Source organism: Phyllostomus discolor, chromosome 5, assembly GCF_004126475.2.
Source record: "Phyllostomus discolor isolate MPI-MPIP mPhyDis1 chromosome 5, mPhyDis1.pri.v3, whole genome shotgun sequence".
Classification (NCBI taxonomy): domain Eukaryota; kingdom Metazoa; phylum Chordata; class Mammalia; order Chiroptera; family Phyllostomidae; genus Phyllostomus; species Phyllostomus discolor.
The window spans coordinates 73,799,830-73,819,257 of NC_040907.2; the positions used below are offsets into that span (position 1 = coordinate 73,799,830).

At 35.2% G+C, this 19,428-nt stretch overlaps 1 pseudogene; it reads right to left on the minus strand.

Moving 5' to 3' along the window:
- Nucleotides 1-6,452: 6,452 nt before the first annotated feature.
- Nucleotides 6,453-10,091, minus strand: LOC114496327 (annotated as a pseudogene).
- Between the last annotated feature and the right edge of the window lie 9,337 nt (nt 10,092-19,428).

Below are 19,428 nucleotides of genomic sequence, written 5' to 3' on the forward strand. Positions count from 1 at the left end.
CAACAACCCTGTTATCCTTCTCTGACTCCAACCCAAGCATACGTGATGACTTAGTCCTTTGAATATCTACTGTGATTTGTGTATCAACTTAAACCTCTTGAACCAATGACTATCATTTTTCATCTTCATATTTCTAGTGTCTTACAAATAACACACAGTAACTGATAGGTAGCTGTTATTTAAAGACTAGAAATAACCTATATTATAGTATGAGTCATGTCTTATTATTTATTTTCATGAATGATTACTAATTAGTAGACAGTGTAATTCATAATTAGTAGGTAAGTTGAACTTCCATGATTGATCTTCTTCATTGTATTATAAAAATCTTTTTTTCATGTTTTCTTGTGGTAAGAACAGTTAACATGAGATCTACCCTTTTATATTCATAAGTGTACGATTGAGTATTATTATGTAGAAGTGTAATGTTGCACAGGAAATCTAGAAATTAGCTGCATAACTGAAATTTTATGCTCACCGATAGCGACTTGGTTTTCCTCTCCTCCCAATGCCAATAATTATCTTCTTTGCTTCCATGAATCTGTTTTAGATACTTTGTATAAGCAGAATCATGCAGTATTCAATCTTTGGTTACTGGTTTATTTTATTTAGCGTGATGTTCTCTAGATTTATCCATGTTATCACACATTGCAGGATTTACTTCTTTGAAGCTGGGATCTCAGAAAAATATTAGCATTTCCATATTCCTTCCAGAACTGGACATAATTACAAAATTGTAAAAAGAATGTAAATGGCCATCGACAGATGAATAGATAATTAAAAATGTGGTACGATGCATACAATTGAATATTACTCAGCCTTAAAAAGAAGGAAATCCTGAGATATGAAAATCTTATAAAAGCAAACACCATGAAAATTATGGATTTGGGTATATAAAATTAATTTTTAGCTGTAATATAAACTGTTATTCCTCTAGCCAAAATGAGCTTTTAGTAATTATAAACATACCAATGTGATAGAAATAAGCCCCCCCAAAAAAAAACCTAGTAACACACAGATTTATTTTTAGATAAAGTTCAGGACATAAAAGTACAAGCAAAAGTGAAATCAATCAGTAAACATCTTTCTATTTGGGTTAAACTCACAGTGTTTGAAAATGGCTGTGGGTATCTTGGCCAACACTCGGCTGCCCACCTTGCTTGTCCTCGCTTAGATTTACTGTAATGTACACCTGGAAGCTGGGACACAGCATGCTTGTGATTATTTGTGTTGTTATTATACAAAATTAAACTGGTGTATATCTCTAAAAGAAGAGTTCTTAATACCCCAACATTACTTGTATATTTCAAAACAATAATCCTGCAAATAATCCCCTAAATCTTCCAGAACAGTAAAAGCATATTTAAATAAATTACAGGGTACAGTCAAAATCACCAGGCTTATGTTTTCTTAACTACTTAAGTGATGAGAGAAATCTTGATACCAAATATATTATTTTTCTTACACGATGATAATGTTATTCTCATATTTTACCTAAAGTTTCAACTTCAGTACTGCAAAAAATAAGGAGCAAAGCAATACCTACCTTCATACATATTTCTGGAAGAGTCCTACCACACAAATCTGGTATACTTATCTTGGAAAAAAAACAATAGGGACATATTGAGTCTTCATCAAAATGTCAGGAAGTTGGGGTCATATTTCTACCTCTTTTACTTATTCATTATGTGCCCTTCTGTCACCTCATACACACTGCAATGACGTGAAACCTGTTTCTAATATTATGAGGTCTCAAGTGGTAGGTGAGGTGGGGAGCAAATGTGTATGCTGGAAATATGATAGGGCTATCAGAAATATATGCAAGCAGCTACACAGGCAGTGAAACATAAGTCAAGTTCATTCTGCTACAGTGTAAAATAGAATTTTTTCATAAGATGAAAAAAGTAAAACCATGAGAAATTTGTCATATTACTCAACTAATCTTAACATCTCAGTTTTAAATCTTTCTTCTTGCCCTCTTGAAATTATTTATTGATAATAAAAAATGTATACCTTAGCATTGCTCAGCACATACAATGCTTAGCTAGTATGTAGCTGAGTAAAATTTAGTAGTTCAGAACATATGACTTATAGTGAAAGAATTATGGATTTGAGTTTTATTTCATACCTGAGTTGTGTGCTTATGAACAAGATACAATCTGAGCTTAAAGTATCATGAAGCTAAAAATGCATATCATAAAAACACCAGTCTTGTAAGTATTTTTTGTGGTAGTGAGTGCAAGTGTTTAGTACATTACAAAACCCATGGTAAATATAACATGATCTTTAGGTTCTTGTTATCACGATTCAGTTGTAAAGATAATTAATTACCATTCATTAAAGATCAAAATCAGGGCAGAGATGATTCTGAACAAAACACAATGGTACATACACAGTTCTTTGTTGTAGTCAAACTGCCATGATCCATTGGTGAGAGAGTTGCAATACAAATGTGCAGAATTTCTCTTTAATAGAAATTGAAAAAACTTGAACTTGCATCACCATGAGAGGGACAATTTTGTCGATTTGTGGAAATTGTGGAGGTAAAGCAGGTCTGGATTTCCTTCTGAGCCCATGGAGATAGAGGTTGAGATGTACAATTTACTAACAGGTGTTGCTCAGAAATTAGTTACAGACAAAAGGCCTCAAACTACAGGACAATCTGTTAAGTTGAGGAGAAGAGAGCCAGAAAGTTCACTTACTTGAAGATTCATCTTGATATTCATTTTAGGGAGTTACTTAGATAAATTTAGTTATTGAAGAGCTAGAGGCAAAACAACAACAACAACAACAAACCAACAATAACAAAAATCCCCTCCCTGTGCAAGGAAATGGACTGGTAGACTCAGGAAGGTGCAGTTTCCCTGCAACCATTCTCCTTCCCCCAAAGGCAGAAAACCAGCTCACCCAGGGCTCCTCTGAAGACTCACCAGCTTTCCTGCTTCCATGGATGCACATGAGTTATATTCTTGTCTGATAACATCTGCATGCTTCATGTCTTGAAGTGATAGAGGAATAATTAATGGTATGAATTTTGTCAAGCATGTCAAGACCCCCAAAGATATGCAGCATAAATATCTCATGGTTGTATACATTATCCCTTCAGCTTGGTTTGTACCTGGTATATGGAGGAGAAAAACTTGCATTTATCTAATAAACTTACTGATATTTATTTTAAAATAAAATCAGATTTCATTGACTGCATTCCTTGGATTTTGAGAAAAGTAGTTTTTTTAAAATGGTTTTTCCTTCATTTGTCCTCATAAGTGATTTACATGATATACATATTCCTTTACAGAATACTTTAAATCCTTGGAATTGGCCATGATAGCCATTATGTCTCAACATCATTTTTTTGTTCAAGCACATGTGTTCTCTCCCTACAATCCTATAGTCTTCCACTCCTTGAGAATATACAAGAAAACAACCTGTAAAAAAAAGGTGGAAGTACATAAAATAAGGCCTATAAATTCCTATAGGTTCTTAGTTAAACCATTGTATTTTTCTTTAGTAAAAGAACATATTTTATGCCCAGATAATTGAGCCAATATAATGTCATTAACTTCAGTTAAAGAACAATAGCAGCAAGATATTTTAATAAGATGATCAAGCTGCTGACCACAGGGCCAGCTCCTTTCTGATGTACGCACTCCGTCCTGATTCATTTTGAAGGTGCTTACACACACAGAAGACATGCTTCTGTATACCTGTGTTAAGCTGTTCTGTTTATGAGACAGGGAAGCTTTCTGTAGCAGTGTGCTGTGGATATTTCTCCCTGTGCAGCACCACTGAATTATTTAGAACTTGATTTGTCCAAGAAAAGCTTGGCTACACTACAACGACAGAGTTATGCTGTAGAAATGAAATATTGTTTAAGGAATTATTGGTGCAAAAAAGGCAACTAAAGCAGAAGGCACAGTTGGTTTTCCAAATATACATACACAGCACTCACATTTATCATAATTCAAGAGCTTTATGGGGAAAATCTAGCATGTGTTTTGCCCTTATAAAACTGTCTTTATATTCTATGTGCATCTGTTGGCTGGCTTTTCCCCCAACCCCCTTCTCTGCAGCCTTCTGTATTAATTTTTAAGGGTTCTTCTTTTGTCACTTATATTCAAGATAAGAAGAATATTTCTTTTATATTCTTTCCCATTTCCTCATACTCCTCAATATCATAGTGCATGGAATTATCTGTATGAGATGCATTGAATAACATTTTACTTCCTTTAATATGTTTTATAGACCTTTATCTTACTGGTTTTAAATATCATTTCTTCTCCCTTTCCCCATGTCTTTTTCAAACTGGTCATTTTAAGTGTTTGGCCTTCTTGTATACTCACTGCCCCTACAGATAGTCCTTCTTTGCCTGGTTGTGATATGCACAGATTTGTTACATTGTCTTAGTTAAATAACACTAGGCCTCAACTACCCTGGAATATTAACTATGAATAATTGCATAAAGTACAAACTTCACTGCTAGCTATTCAGCCCACAAATCACCACATCGATAACAGATGAGAATCAGAACTGATGATCAATCACATCACTTCTTTCAGCCTGCTGATGATTGACTCCTGCACAGCTGTTGTTCAGTTCACTCACAAAAAACAAAGCATGTACTTGTGTTTCTAACTCCTTTCTCTGAATGCTAAAATCAGGTGGCTTTGTTCAACACTAGGTGCTTGAAGATGGGAATAGACAAACAGAGATGGAAGTGCAGCAAAGAAACCAACATGGTAACACTGGAAATAAAATTTGAATTGAACATAAATGGAGTTCTAGCTGATCCAGGAATCTTGATCATGGTGCCCTAGATGCAAGACTCCAGGGTAGCTGCCTAGATTGTAGAGGTGCAAGCAGAGGAACTTCATGAAGGCCAACTTACTGACATAAATAAGTGTTGTGGTGAAAAGGATGAAGATGTCCCAGAGCAAATGGCACTCATGTATAACTTCACATACAAGGAATTTCAGAGCTATTTCATATCACTGTGAAAACAAAAAATAAATTGTTGAAAGCTGATGGATACTTAGAAAGGAGTGTGACCATTCACCAGACATAGGAAATATTCTTATTTTCTTTTTTATACTGTGAGGAATAAAGCAAGTACTGTTCAAGTGAATCTTGATCATCACTTTATAAAGAACAAAAGCACCATTTTCAATGTTTCTAATGCTTGAAATTACAATGTACTAAATACACATTTGTTTTAGTAATCTTTGTTTTGCCACACATATGTAGTTGGCATTAGGGGAGTTTTTAATGTTTTGACACTATTTTTAAAGGCTGCAGAACACTTGTGGTTTTTCCTCTTTGCTTATTAAAATCACATTGCATGATTTTAGCTTACACAGTCATTTCTGCAGTGCAACACTGCTGTGCAAAGCAAAGGCTGCCTTGCTTAAAAGTTTAAGATATAGTCATGAGCTTCTTAATTACTGAGATATATTCTGAGTAATGCATCATTAGGCAATTTGGTTATTGTGCAATCATAAAGTGCCCTTACACAAACCTAGATGTTGTAGCCTATTACACACCTAGGCTATAAGGTATAGCCCATTGCTGTTAGTCTACAAGCCTGTACAGCTTGTTACTACACCAAAGAACATGAGATTAAATCAAGCACAAGAGAAAATGATGCAATCAAGAGGCATGGTAAACACGACAGATATGAGGCCCCTGTAAAACTTTTTTTAATAAATAGAAAAGGTGCATTCTAAAATAACAAAAGAAAGCTTAGTATAGTAAATACATAAACCAGTAACATAGTCACTTATTATCATTATTAAGTACTATGTACTGTACATAATTGTATGTGCTATACTTTTATAAGATTGGCAGCACAGTTGATGTTTTTATACCAGCAACACAAACATGTGAATAATATGTTGCATTACAACATTACAACAGCTATGATGTCTCTAGGTGATAGGAATTTATGAGCTCCACTATCATCTTATGGAACCCCCACTGTGTATGTGGTCCTTCAGTGACCAAAATGTCTTTAGGTAGATCATGACTGTATAGGAAAGTTGTAGTTCTGTCAGTTCAGTCTCCTAGAGCAAGATTTTATTAATTATTTGAAATATTTGATGTATCGTAATGTCACCACATATACTTAATGACAAATTGACTGATACAAATGGGGAGTATGATTGGGTTTGAGGCCAATTGTTAAACATGTTCTATGTGACTGATGTTTCAACAAATTCAGATTAAGAAAGTTACTGTCCAGGTGCCAAATCTTACCCCATTGGAGAATAAAGTATTTCTATTATTGAAAAATAATATTTTTATTGTAATGTTTTTTATTTTTTTTTGTTATGAATAACAAAGAGATGTGAAATATAAAGTTTCCTCAGGTTTCATTTATGAGTTTCATCCTTTCTCTCTTCATACAGCTTTCTAAAAAATACTTTAAACTTAATCATATAAAGAATGTCTTTTTTCTGAACAGGTTTTATTACACAGAGAGGCTGGGGCTCAGCCCTTCTCGGCTGCTGCTTCCCTCATGGCTGCCAGGACATTGCTCAGTTCTCTCCTCCTCTTGTCATGTATGTGTGTTCCCACTCTTTACTTGATGAATTCCAGGGCCCTCTAGTCCTTAGGGACGTTGAGCTGCTCCATGGCACCCCGCTCACAGAGGGCAAAGCCACACACCCCTCGGATCATGTCCCACATGAACTTGGTGTGCTTAGTGAGGTGCCCACGGGGGCAGCTGTGCCTCGGCTTGCTCACATTCTTTGTCTCTTTGTGGCCCTTGTTGAGGTTCACGGCCATGGGCTAGCAGAGAGCCACAGCTGCCGTTCCTCAGTGAGATACAAACGCCATGTGGTCTCACCTATAGGTGGAACCCAATCAACAAAACAAACAAACAAGCAAAATATAACCAGAGACATTGAAATAAAGATCAAACTAATAGTAACCAGAGGGGAGGTGGAAAGGGTGTCTTGGGGGAAAAAAGGGAAAGGGTCGTTAAGGAACATGTATAAAGGACCCATGAACAAAGACAAATGAGGGAAGGATTGAGGGTGGGATGTAGAGGTGGGTGGGGAGGGGGAGTGGTGAGGGAAAATTGGAGACAACTATACTTGAACAAAAAAAAATAAAAATAAAAAGGAATGTCTCTGTAATTCTTTTGTGCAATAATGCAATTGGGATTATTTTTCAATAAGGTACTTATTTATCCTTTACAAAGTTTTTATATGTAAAGTTTTATCATACAGTTAAGAATGAAGGAAACCCCAAAACATTTTTTTCTATGAACAGGTTTGCACCTCTTTATCTGTATTAGTTCCTCATTGTTACTGTAATTACTTACCACATAATTGGTAGTTTGAAACAACACAAAGTTATTATCATACAGTTTGGAAGTCAGCAGTCCTTCAACCAAGGTGTCAGATTCTCCCCTTTCGAAGAATCTAGGTAGGAGAGCATCCATTAGCTTGCCTTTTCTAACTCTTAGAGGCCTCTTTCTATTCCTTGCTTGTCGGTATCAGAAATAGGGTATCAAATCCTCATGCTGCCATCACTCTGCTTTTCTTCAGCTGGGAAAATGTTTCCTCACTTTTTAAGGACTCATGTGATTAGAATGGGCCCACCAAGACAATGGCCATCTCAATATCTTAATCTTAACGAAAGTTGCAAAGTAAGTTTCCAAGAATCACAACATGGATGGCTTTGGGGGCCATTATCTGGCACAGCACAGTATGTGCCAATAGGAATAAGGAAATCACTATGATTCTCCTGACTCAATTGTTTGTAAAACTCAGAGCTACAAAATATTCTCAGTCATCAGAATTTCAAATTACGCTTTCCCTTCCTGATCTTTCTTTCCCATTACTCCTCAATTGTTTTCTGATTTTATTGTGTTAAGGTCCTTATTGTACCTGCACTTTTACTACAAACTACTAGTTATTTTCTTTTTCCTTTCACTAATAAGAACTTAAACAAAAATAGTACTTGGGATGACTACTTAATACACTTTTTAATTTTCCAAGTAGTGATGTTAAAGGACAGAACTAACAGCATATCAATTGCAGCACAAAACAAAGTAGAGGATGGGCATGATCACAGAATAAAAGGCATCTCTTTCAAAGGCAACAGAAGACCAAACACAGTATGGCTACCTCTATGCTTATTTTTCTACTTTTATTAAAATCCAGATAAAGAAGTTTGCATTTTGACTTAACATATGTGTAATTTTTATGTGAATGTGTTGACTTGATATATATTGAATAACTCCACCTGTAGTGAAGACTGAATGACCAAACTATTTTGGTGGTTTATATTTATTCTCTTTCACATGGATAACTGATGAAAATAGAAGTAATACACTTCTGCATCACTGAATTTGAAATATTTGCCCTTCAGCTAAATATTTAGTTGATTTTTCCCTAAAATGTCTAGAGATTTTTGTACTGTGTGGATACCATTTTGGAAGTGTTTAAAATAGAAATTACACATGAGGATATAATTGGGCTGGAGGTACAATTTTCTGTTGCACCTAAGAAGTAGCAGAAAAATCTAAACTCCCAAGGAAGAGAAGACTGAAGAGATGCTTAGAGGAAATCAGTGGTGATAAAACAGGTGACTAAAGAGAGAGAAAGATAATCACCTGTGCTTGCAGGGACCACTCTAATTTGTTTCCAGTGCCTGGTAAAATCCAGTTTTATATTTTCAAGCTTGAGTTCCATGTGTTTTTTCTTTCTTTTTAAATTATATTCTATTGAGTATGCCATTTCAGTTTTCCTGATTTTTCCCTCTTTGCATCCCTCGACCCAGTCCCTCGTCCTCTCTCTCAGGCAATCCCTACACCATTGTCCATATCCATAGCTCATGCATATGTGTTCTTTGGCTGTCCTATTTCCTATACAGTACTTTGCATCCCCATGACTGTTCTGTAACTACCAAATTGTACTCCTTTCATCTTTTTTGTCCATCCTCCTAACCCCCCTCCCATCTGGGAACCATAAAAAGGTTCTGTGTATCTACGATTCTGTTTTTGTTCTGCTTGTCTCTTTATTTTGATTTTTATATTCAATTGTTAATAGATATGTATCTGTTGCCATATTATTGTTCATATTTTTATCTTTTTCTTAAAGAAAACCTTTTAACATTTCATATAATGCTGGTTTGGTAATGATGTACTCTTTTAGCTTTTTCTTATCTGAGAAGCTCTTTACTGTCCTTTGATTCTAAATGGTAGCTTTGCTGGGTAGAGTAATCTTGGGTATAGGTCCTTGCTTTTAATTACTTTGAATATTTCTTGCCAATACCTTCTAGCCTGAAGTGTTTCTGTTGAGAAATCAGCTGATAGTCTCATAGGGGCTCCCATAAGCAGCTTTTCTCTTGCTGCTTTTAAGATTCTATTTTTGTTTTTAACTTCTGGCATTTTAATTATGACATGTCTTGGGGTGGGCCTCTTTGTGTTAATCTTGTTTGGGACTCTGCACTTTCTGGACTTGTATGTCTATTTCCTTTACCAAGTTAAGGAAGTTTTCTGTCATTATTTCTTCAAATAGGTTTTCAGTTCTTTGCTCTTTTTCTTCTCCTCTGGTACCCCCATAATGCAAATGTTATCATGCTTGAAGTTTTCCCAGAGGCTCCTTAAACTATCTTCATTTTTTGTTGGATTCTTTTTCTTCTTGCTGTTCTGATTGGGTGTTTTTTGCTTTCTTATATTCCAAATTGCTGATTTGAATCTTGGCTTCATCTATTCTACTGTTGATTACCTGCAAATTGTTCTTTATTTTAATTAGTATCTCCTTCATTTCTGACGGTTCTTATTTATGGCTTCCATGCCCTTTTTTATGCTGCTTAAGTTCTCACTAAGTTCACTGAGCACCTTCATAACCAGTGTTTTGAACTCTGCATATAATAGCTTGTTTGTCTCCATTTTGTTTAGTTCTTTTTCTGGAATTTTGATCTATTCTTTCATTTGGGCCATGTTTATTTATCTCCTCATTTTGGCAGCCTGCCTGTGTTTGTTTCTATGTATTAGGTCAAGCTGTGGTATTTCCCAGGCTTTGTAGGATGGTCTAATATAGTTAGGTACCTGTAAGGTCCAGCGGCACATCCTCCCCCATTACCTAAGCTGGGTACTTGTGGTACACCCACTTTGTAGGCTCTGTACACCCTTCTGTTGTAATTGAACCTTAATTGCTGCTGGTATATCCAAGGTCAGCTACCACCTGTGTTCTATACAGGGCTACACAGCATAAGCTACAAAGCAATCTACAGATGGTTGCCACTTATGCTAGGCTTAGAGGTACTCAAGTGAACCAAGGCCTGCTGCCACTAGTGCCAGGCTTGGGGCAACTTAGCAAAAGGTAAAGGGCTTGCTGAAGCCTTTTGCTGCCAGTCACACTGTTGTAGTTTTTTCTTTAATTCTGCAGTTGTAGGACTTCCATTCAGCACAATTTCTGATGGTTCAGACTGGTGGTTGTTCTCTAGGTTAGTTGTAGTTGTGCTAAGAGGTGAACCATGTTTACCTACACTACCAGCTTGAGGGTCCATGTGTTCTTTCTCATAAATTCTTATTTTAAAGAATTTTTTGTCATTTGAAACCCCAAATCTTTCTAAGATATTAATTATCCCATGTGGAATCTCCTGCTACTAAAATTATAAAATAAAATACTTCTTGGATATATTGGAGTCAATTAGGCATGTCTGATATAACAGATATTTAATGAGTGCCCTGTTATGCATCATACTCAGAACTAAAGCTATAAACATTAATAAGATGTGGTTTCTACTTGGTGAATTATCTTTTTCTGGGAAAATGAACATGGGTCCTACTTTGGGTCAGACAAATGACCCTTCACTGGTCATTTCTTACATCTGATAAACTTTCAGTATTCAATAGCAGTGCATTTCCATATTAATAAAGCTTAGATGTATGGTGGCAGTTTTTATGATTATTCTCAGATCCTTCCAATTTTAATTTAACTTTTTATTTAAATAAAGTAGAATGAGCATAGTAAAAGAGTGATGGAAATGTGGTAGATTTAATTGGAAGCATTTTTCTTTGAGGAGGATTTGTAAGAGTTCCATGAAATCCAGGTATACTTAGGTTCCGAGGGAAAGATCATTGGAAATAATTATGCTGTTTTCTCTGTGTCTGATGCCAAAGACCTGCTTTTTAAACTATAGCACACTAGTTAGAAGTTGAAGCTCCAGAGACAGACTTACAGGTTTTGAATTGTGATCCTACAATTTTCTTAGTGAATGATTCTAGCTAACTTATTACTTATTAACTTATTCTTCATATTTAGAAGGGGATATAATATTATCTACCCATATAGTCATTTTACAAAATAAATAAAATAAATATACAAAACTTTTAAAACAGTAATGGATATATATAGATTGTTGAATACATAATAGCTGTTATTATTACTGTTTTAAAATACATACTAGGAACATACCAAAGCAGAGCAAACATGCAAACACATTCAGCCCAAGTGGATAGAACCATAGGCATCTGAATTCATGACATAATTTAGGACCTGAGATATGAAAAATGCTACAAACTATGAATGTATGCACAGACACTAAATTATGCCCAGTATTATAGAGTCAAGTTAATGATGCAAGCCAACCCTCAGAAAATAGAAACAAATTTTTTATTCTTCCTTTATCCAGCTTTGCTATTCAGTAAAAATCAGTTTTATTGTTATTCACTTGAACATTCATTTTCTCTGTTGTAATAATTAATGGCAAAGAAATGTTTATGGCTTACTTATTTTTCATCAGAAAAAAATGATTGGGATACAGAGAGTAAATACAGATTTATTTCTGACAATAGTAGTTTAGCTAGAAAAGTTATATGCTAAGATATTCCTTCCTTATGAAAGTTATACAAATATAACTGAGTTTATTTGATGGATTGAGGTTAAGTGAATGTGATATAAATATTTATAAAACACAATTGTATTATATACATAATTTATATATACATATATATTTTATATGTATAATGGAAATGTACTGAGGAATAAATTTTGCACACAAATAATGCTGAGAAGTTTAAGCATCTCCTTCACAAATATAAGAAAATAAAACCAGGAAATATACCTCAAAAATCAGAGGCAAACCTAAGATGTGCTTCTAGGATTTACTTTATGAGAAGGGTTGAAATAGTGCAACTACTAAATAAATATAAAAATAATAATCTGTAGGGTGATCAATAAAAACTTAACCCAGATATAGTATTATACTGTTAATATATTATATTATCCAGGAAACATATCCCTGTTGTTATTTTAACTCTCCCTCCTCGTATTGGAATATTAATAAAGTGTTGATGACCTGGCTTAAGGCCTGAAAATACTGTGGTAGAAAGCCTTGGCAGAGGGAAAGCCAGATTGTACCTGTGTAGGGTTATTTATCATGCTGTCACTGAACCCTAGGGAAGTGCAGTTCCAGCTAATTTATTACAATGTTGTTTTCGTTTTTACTGGGCCTGGGAAGGACTTACACTGAGGCTATCATGCTGTGATCTGCACTAGAGTACCATCAGTGACAACGAGACTTCCCCTGCACATTTTTTATGGCACCCACTTTTCCCTGACTCTGCTCTCTTTCCTCTAACATTTAAGAGCATTCATTAAACTCAATAGAAGCCAAGAGCTGTATCTGTGAGGTGAGGACAGAATGTGGAGGATGAGGAGGTTGAAACAAATGCATGCTGCCCCAGAACTGCATGCATGCTAGTTGCAATTGTGACCTGTCTAAGCCCCTAATGCCTTTTAGGTAGGATGACTCAATAAACAAGATTTTCAAAAGTTACGGCTCTCTGTGGAGGTGAAAGAAAAAGGTTGAAAGTGATATTGAGCTACTAGAATTGCCAAATTTCTTTTCTAATATGGATGCACCTAAAAAATAAAATTGGGGTAGCGAAGCACGATGGGTTGAAAGTCATGAAGCTGAAGAAACTCAAGACTTGGTTTTAATCTTTTCCTCTCATACAGTCTGAGAGTAGCTGACTTCAAATATTCATTTAGCATTTAGTGTCCTTAAAAATTATAAGCCAGAAATCAATTGTTATTAGTTGTGGATATTTCCTGAAATATTCCATATAAATATATATGCACACACACACACGAGAGGACCCCAAAAACCAGAATTTATGAAAAACTCTGTATTTACTCTTACATGTTTAAACTTCAGTCACCTTTAAAGTACTTTCCATTGATGCAATCAATACACCTATCAAGATGTTTTTTCCATGGCTTAAAACAGTTTTTGAACACATTGATTTTAATAGCTTTTTTTTTTCAGTTCTTTTTTTTTAAGATTTTATTTATTTATTTTATTTTTAGGGAGGGAAGGGAGAGAGAGAGAGAGAGAGAGAGAGAGGGAGAAACATCAATGTGCGGTTGCTGGGGGTTATGGCCTGCAACCCAGGAATGTACCCTGGCTGGGAATCGAACCTGCGACACTTTGGTTCCCAGCCCGCGCTCAATCCACTGAGCTACGCCAGCCAGGGCTGATTTTAATAGCTTTTAGTGCTTCTGCCATTTTCTTTGTTTCAGCTCTTCCACATTGGGAAAATGTCTCCCTTTGGGGACTTTTTTACCCCCGGAAATAAAAACAAGTTGATTCTGGGGTGAGATCAGGTAAATAAGAGGGTGGTGTATGGGAACCATGCTGTTTTTCGGTCAAAAAATGCTGAACACTTAGTGGGTAGATGCCTTTATAAAGCACCCATCATGAAATGGGCAAACACAATGGAAGGTTCTTAAACATAAAAGTCACTGAAGCTCAAACGCAGTCTTTCACAGTAATGCTAGCTGGTACACCGATACAGGTGGATTCCTAGAAAACTTGCCTAGTGGAGGAAGCCTGTACTACAACAGATCTGCTTCCTAGAATATTCTGGATTTTTTTTTTATGTGTCATTTATATGTGTGTGTTTGTATATGTATCAACACCAGTAAGAGATGCATACTGAATATTTAGCTCAGCTGCACAAAAAAAAAAACCACAAAAATATTTTCATTCCTGAAAGGGCAGTGTATAGCTTATGTCAGTGCTCTCCCACTTTCTACCTATGCACTGTTATAGCCTTTATGCAAATGATGAGCATTTGCATGGGAGAGTGATGTTTTTGTGCATTAAACATCTGTCTTCTAAGAACTTGAAATAATATGAACAATACATGTTGTGTGAATATGCATTTAGAAGTTGCTGTCACATCTGCTATTCTATTTGATATGTGGTCCAACAATTCCTTGAAACATAGTAAAGTGGCTCATCTTTAGTAGCTAAAGTAACCGATAATAAAATTAAATGACCACTTTAAGTTACTACTTAACTAGTCATAGTCACAACTAGAACCCAGGACTACGGTGGCTAAATTGTGTATTATACAGATACTGTAATAGGAAGTTTGGATCTATGGAGCTATTAGTGCAAATATTTGTCTTTGTGATGCTTCACACCATTCAGCAAACTCCTTGCCTCCAGGATCAAGTCCAAATTCCTAAACAAAGAAATATTTGGACCTTCAGCCTAATCCATCATAGCTCCTGCTTCACACTAGAATCTAACAGAACTGAATCACTTGTATTTTATCCCACATAATTACCACTCACAAATCTTTGCTACGTAAACTTCTTGGAAAGCTTTCTCTTTCCTTTTTTCCTCCTCTCCGTTGCCCATCATCTAATCATTTTTCACATCGTACATCCCACTCCCCAGTAATTGTCCCTGATGCCCTTAACCACTTGCTTACCCTCTGCTAATCTCCCATAATTGCTCTACATGCACACATCTTTCTATTTCTCACTATTGTTCAAAAATTAGCTGTTAATGGGTATACTACCTGCACTATACAGTGACCTCAAGAAAGGCAAAGAAGAGCTTCATTCTTTTCTTACAGCTTGAACCCATAGCCAGGTGCCTTAACAAATATTAAAAATACTTGGTGACTATATCTATAAATTAATAAACAGGTTATTCATGCAATTGTTTAGCTAGTTAGAGGGCATATACTGACATGATTATAAGTTCAATGTACTTAGGGCCCAGTAAGTTATACCACCCAAGGCAGTAACCTAACTCTAGTTAGGTTTCTTCTCCACTGGGATATAAGAATCAAGTTGATAATACTTATGGAGTCCCTCCTAAGCAGTCCCACCCAAGACCTATAGAATCAGAAACTCTGTGGGGTTCAGCCCAGCCAGTTTTAGTATAATAAGTTCTCCAGGTAATTCAGATACACAGTATAGTTTTCAAAGGTCTAGGTATTATGCTAGTTTTGGCACTTCAAGAGTATAGGAGTATTCGTAAATAGAAGGATTGTGAAGCTAGGTGGTTTTTGTTATTGTTTTGAAAGCCCTGGCAAAAGAAAATGATAAACCAAGCTTAGTTAAATATTATGTTTTAAAACCAAAGTGCTTACATGGTGTCATTTATTAAAAAAAAAAAAACATTTCATGCAGTCAAGGGCTGATTGCTGAAAATATAACCCATGATCTAATTGTAAGTGTGGAAAATCTTGCAAAGTAACTGAAAGCATAATCTCCATAGAGAGAAACTATGGTAAAAGTCAGAGCTTTTAATAAGAAAAGAATGTGACCCTGAGAATTAAAATGGCCATATTTAAGTGAATGAATCTGAGAATCTTTCTCACATACACACACACACACACACTCACATATAGAGATATGCTGGTAAGTATAAACATGTGAATCTAGATATAAATGCATGTGTTCATGTATGGATGAATGTATAGATGAAGAAGTGATGGATAGAGGATAGATTTCATCAGGAAAAAGTGATCTCATAATTCATTCTAAAGAACTATCTCTATTTGGGGGAGCAGTGAGTGAGGATTCTTGGTCATGAATGAGCCCAAGCTCAACTTCTTGAGGCATGGATTGCAACTTCTACTTCCTGTGTTATTGTAGATGATACCTTTGTCACTCAACTCCCTCCAGAGGCATTTATTTTTACCTTTATTTGGAAAAATGAAGTTCCAATCCTAGGCCTATCCCCCAGCACAGATAGACCATTATTTTCATGTTCCTTTTCTAACATTTTCATATCAAGTATTTTAGCATAGACAGAGACCTAAGATGGGAACTCTCAGGAAAAAGATCATCTTGCCAGGGCTATGCTTTCCAGCATGGTGGTCTGTGGCTGTGTGCCAGCTGAACATTTGCATGTGACGGAGCCAAATTGAAATGTATTGTAAGGGCAAAGTACATATCAAATTTCAAAGGCCTAGTAAAAAAATAATGTAAAATGTTTTGTTAATAATGTTATATTGATTACATGTTGAAATGATTTATGTTGGACATATTGAGGTAAAATACATTATTAAATTACATTTATTTTTATTTTATTTGAACATTTTATATGATATGTGAAGATTTAAAAAATATACCTGTGGCTCACAATATATTTCTATTGTATATTGTACTGATGCTGATGATTTTCAAATATTTGGAAATTAAGCAAGGTTACTTTTTAAATAATTTATGTCCAAGGAAGAAATCATGAAGGGTATTTAGAACTATTTTGAAATGAATGAACATGAGAATATAGCATGTCAAAAGCTGTAGAATAATGAGTCAGTTCTTTGAGCGAAATTTTTATCTTGCAAGTACATTTATTAGAAAAGAAGTCGTAAGAACAGTTATCTCTGTTTTTACCTTAAAAAGTGAGCAATGATAGCGATCCTAGCAAGTGATAGAAAACTTCCTAACTCATTTTTGTATGAGATTTGAGTAACTCTCAAACAAACCTGATAATTACAATTCGGGCTAAGAAAAGAATTTCAGAATTTCAGATCACAAACTCTCATGATACAGATGCAAATTTCTGTAAAAGCAACAGTAACCTAAATCCACCAAAACATAATAAACAATAATATATCATAACCAGTGGGGCTTACCTCATAAATGTACACTTAGTTTAACATTGGAAAACTAAATTGATGTGATTTACCAAAGAAACTGAAAAAAATATGATTATCTCAACTGGTGGTGACAAAAGCCTCTACAAAATTCAATCCCCTTTAATAATAAAACTTCTCAGAAAGCTAGAAAATTAGGGAAACTTTCTCAATACAATGCAGGGCATTTATGAAAAACCTACATCTAACTTCATAATTGTGAAATCTTGATAGATTTTTCAAATTTGTTAGTAAGAAAAGATATTTACTCTCAGACTTCCATAATGCAGGGATATACCATGTACGTGGATCTGGAGACTGAGGATTTTATTGAAGATCTCACATTTCTTTAGAGATCCAATGCAATCCCAATCAAATTTTCAGCATGCTTTCGGTAGAAATTGATAAGCGGATTCTTAAATTAACATCAACATGTATACAACCCAGAATAATGAAAACACTTTTACATACCTGATTCTAAAACTATTCCAATGCCACAGTAATCCTGAGAGTGTGGTAATGGAGTCAGCATAGACAAATAGATATGTATAACAGAACTGCAGACCACAAAGACCTATAGAACTAAATTATGGGTGTAGCACCAATGCCATTTAGTAGGGATGTATGCACTTTTTAACCAGAGGTACTGAAACAACTAGATATTTTTATTAAAGACAAGAACTATGACCATTATGTCACTTCATACACAAATTTAACTCAATAAGAATCATTAAACCTAATCATAAAAGTTGGAACAATAAACCCTCTAGAAGGAAACATAGGAGAGTATCTTCACAGTATTAGAGTAACTAAATGCTTTTACAGAATGCAAAAGTACAAAAATGAAAAGGACATAAAAGTAAAAGTGATAAACTGGACTTCATCAAACTCAAAAATTTCTAGTCACCAAAAATGACTAGGAAAATTAAATTTATAAAAAGAACTCCTACAAATCAACAATTAAAAAAATGTATGACATGGCCACCAAAAGATGCTCACCTCGTGGTCACTGGAATCTGAGATTATGTTATTTTACACACCAAAAAGAATTCACAGGTGTGATTATAGTAAGAGCTTTGCAAGGAAGAGATTATTCTGAATTATCTGCTTGGGATGAATCTAGTCACAAGGGTTCTTAAAATCTGAGAATGTTCTGAATGCTGAGTTGAGAGAGAAAGGGAGATGTGACGACAAAGAGTGGTTAGGTGATGCACTGTTTTTGGCTTTAAAGATGGAGGAAAGGGTCATGAGTCAAGGAATGGGAGCAGCATGTAGAAGCTGGAAACAGCAAAAGCAAGTGGTTCTCCCTTAGAGCCTCCAGAAGGAACACAGCCCTGTGACACTTTGATTTTAGCCCAAAGAGACCTGTGTCAGATTTATAACCTACAGAACTCTAAGGAAATAAATTTGCCTTATTGTAAACCACTAAATTTGTGGTAATCTGTTATAACAGCATTAGAAAACACAACCAGTTAAAAATGGCAAAGTCTTTAACAGACATTTCACAAAAGATAAAAGAATGACCAATTAAGCACCGCAAAAGGTGCTTCATTTCATTAGTCTTTAGGGAAATGCAAAGTAAACCAAGTAAAATTCCATTCTACACCCATTAGCATGAGTATTATAACACAACAAAAAGAAGAAAACAATATACAAAGTGGATGCTGTGGATTGAATGTTTGTGTTCCTCCAAACACATATGCTGAAGCGCTAATCCCTAATGTGAGAGCATTTGGCAGTAGAGCCTTTGGGAAATAGTTAAGTCATAAGTGTGGAAATGACCTCTCTCTCTCCCACTCTCTCCCTCTGCCATGTGAGGATACAGCAAGAAGGTATCAGTCTGCAAGCCAGGAGGAAAATTTTCACCAGACACCAAACCAGCTGACACCTTGATCTTGGACTTCCTGGCCTCCAAAATGGTGAGAAATAAATATTTGTTTTTAAGGCACTCAGTCTATGGGATTTTCTATAGTAAGCAATCCACAGTGACTAAGATAATTGGCAAAGATGTGGAACAGCTAGTGTGACTATAAAATGCCACTCTCATATGTAGAACATCTCAACATTATGATAAAATTAAATATATACTTTATGACCCAGCATTTTCATTCCTAGGTTTTTTACCCCAAAGAAATGTAAATATATGTCTACAAAGAGATTTGTACAATAATTTTCATAAAACTTTATTCATAATTCCTAAAACTAGAAAACACAATGCCGTCAGTAAAGGAATGGATAAACAAACAGTGGAATAGCACAACTAAAAATATTAACCAACTACGAAAACAAATGTAAAACTGATTTACATAACAGCATGGATAAACTTCAAAAACATTATGTTGAGTGAAAGACATCAGATAATGGAGTATATATTTTATTATATTTACATTGTTATAGATCAGATTAATTTAAATTTAAGTTAAACTCCCAATTTAATGTGATAGAAATAAGAAAGTAGCTGCCATGAGGTTGAGGAGAACTGATGAGAACGATGCTTTATGAAATCTTTCAGGGTGATA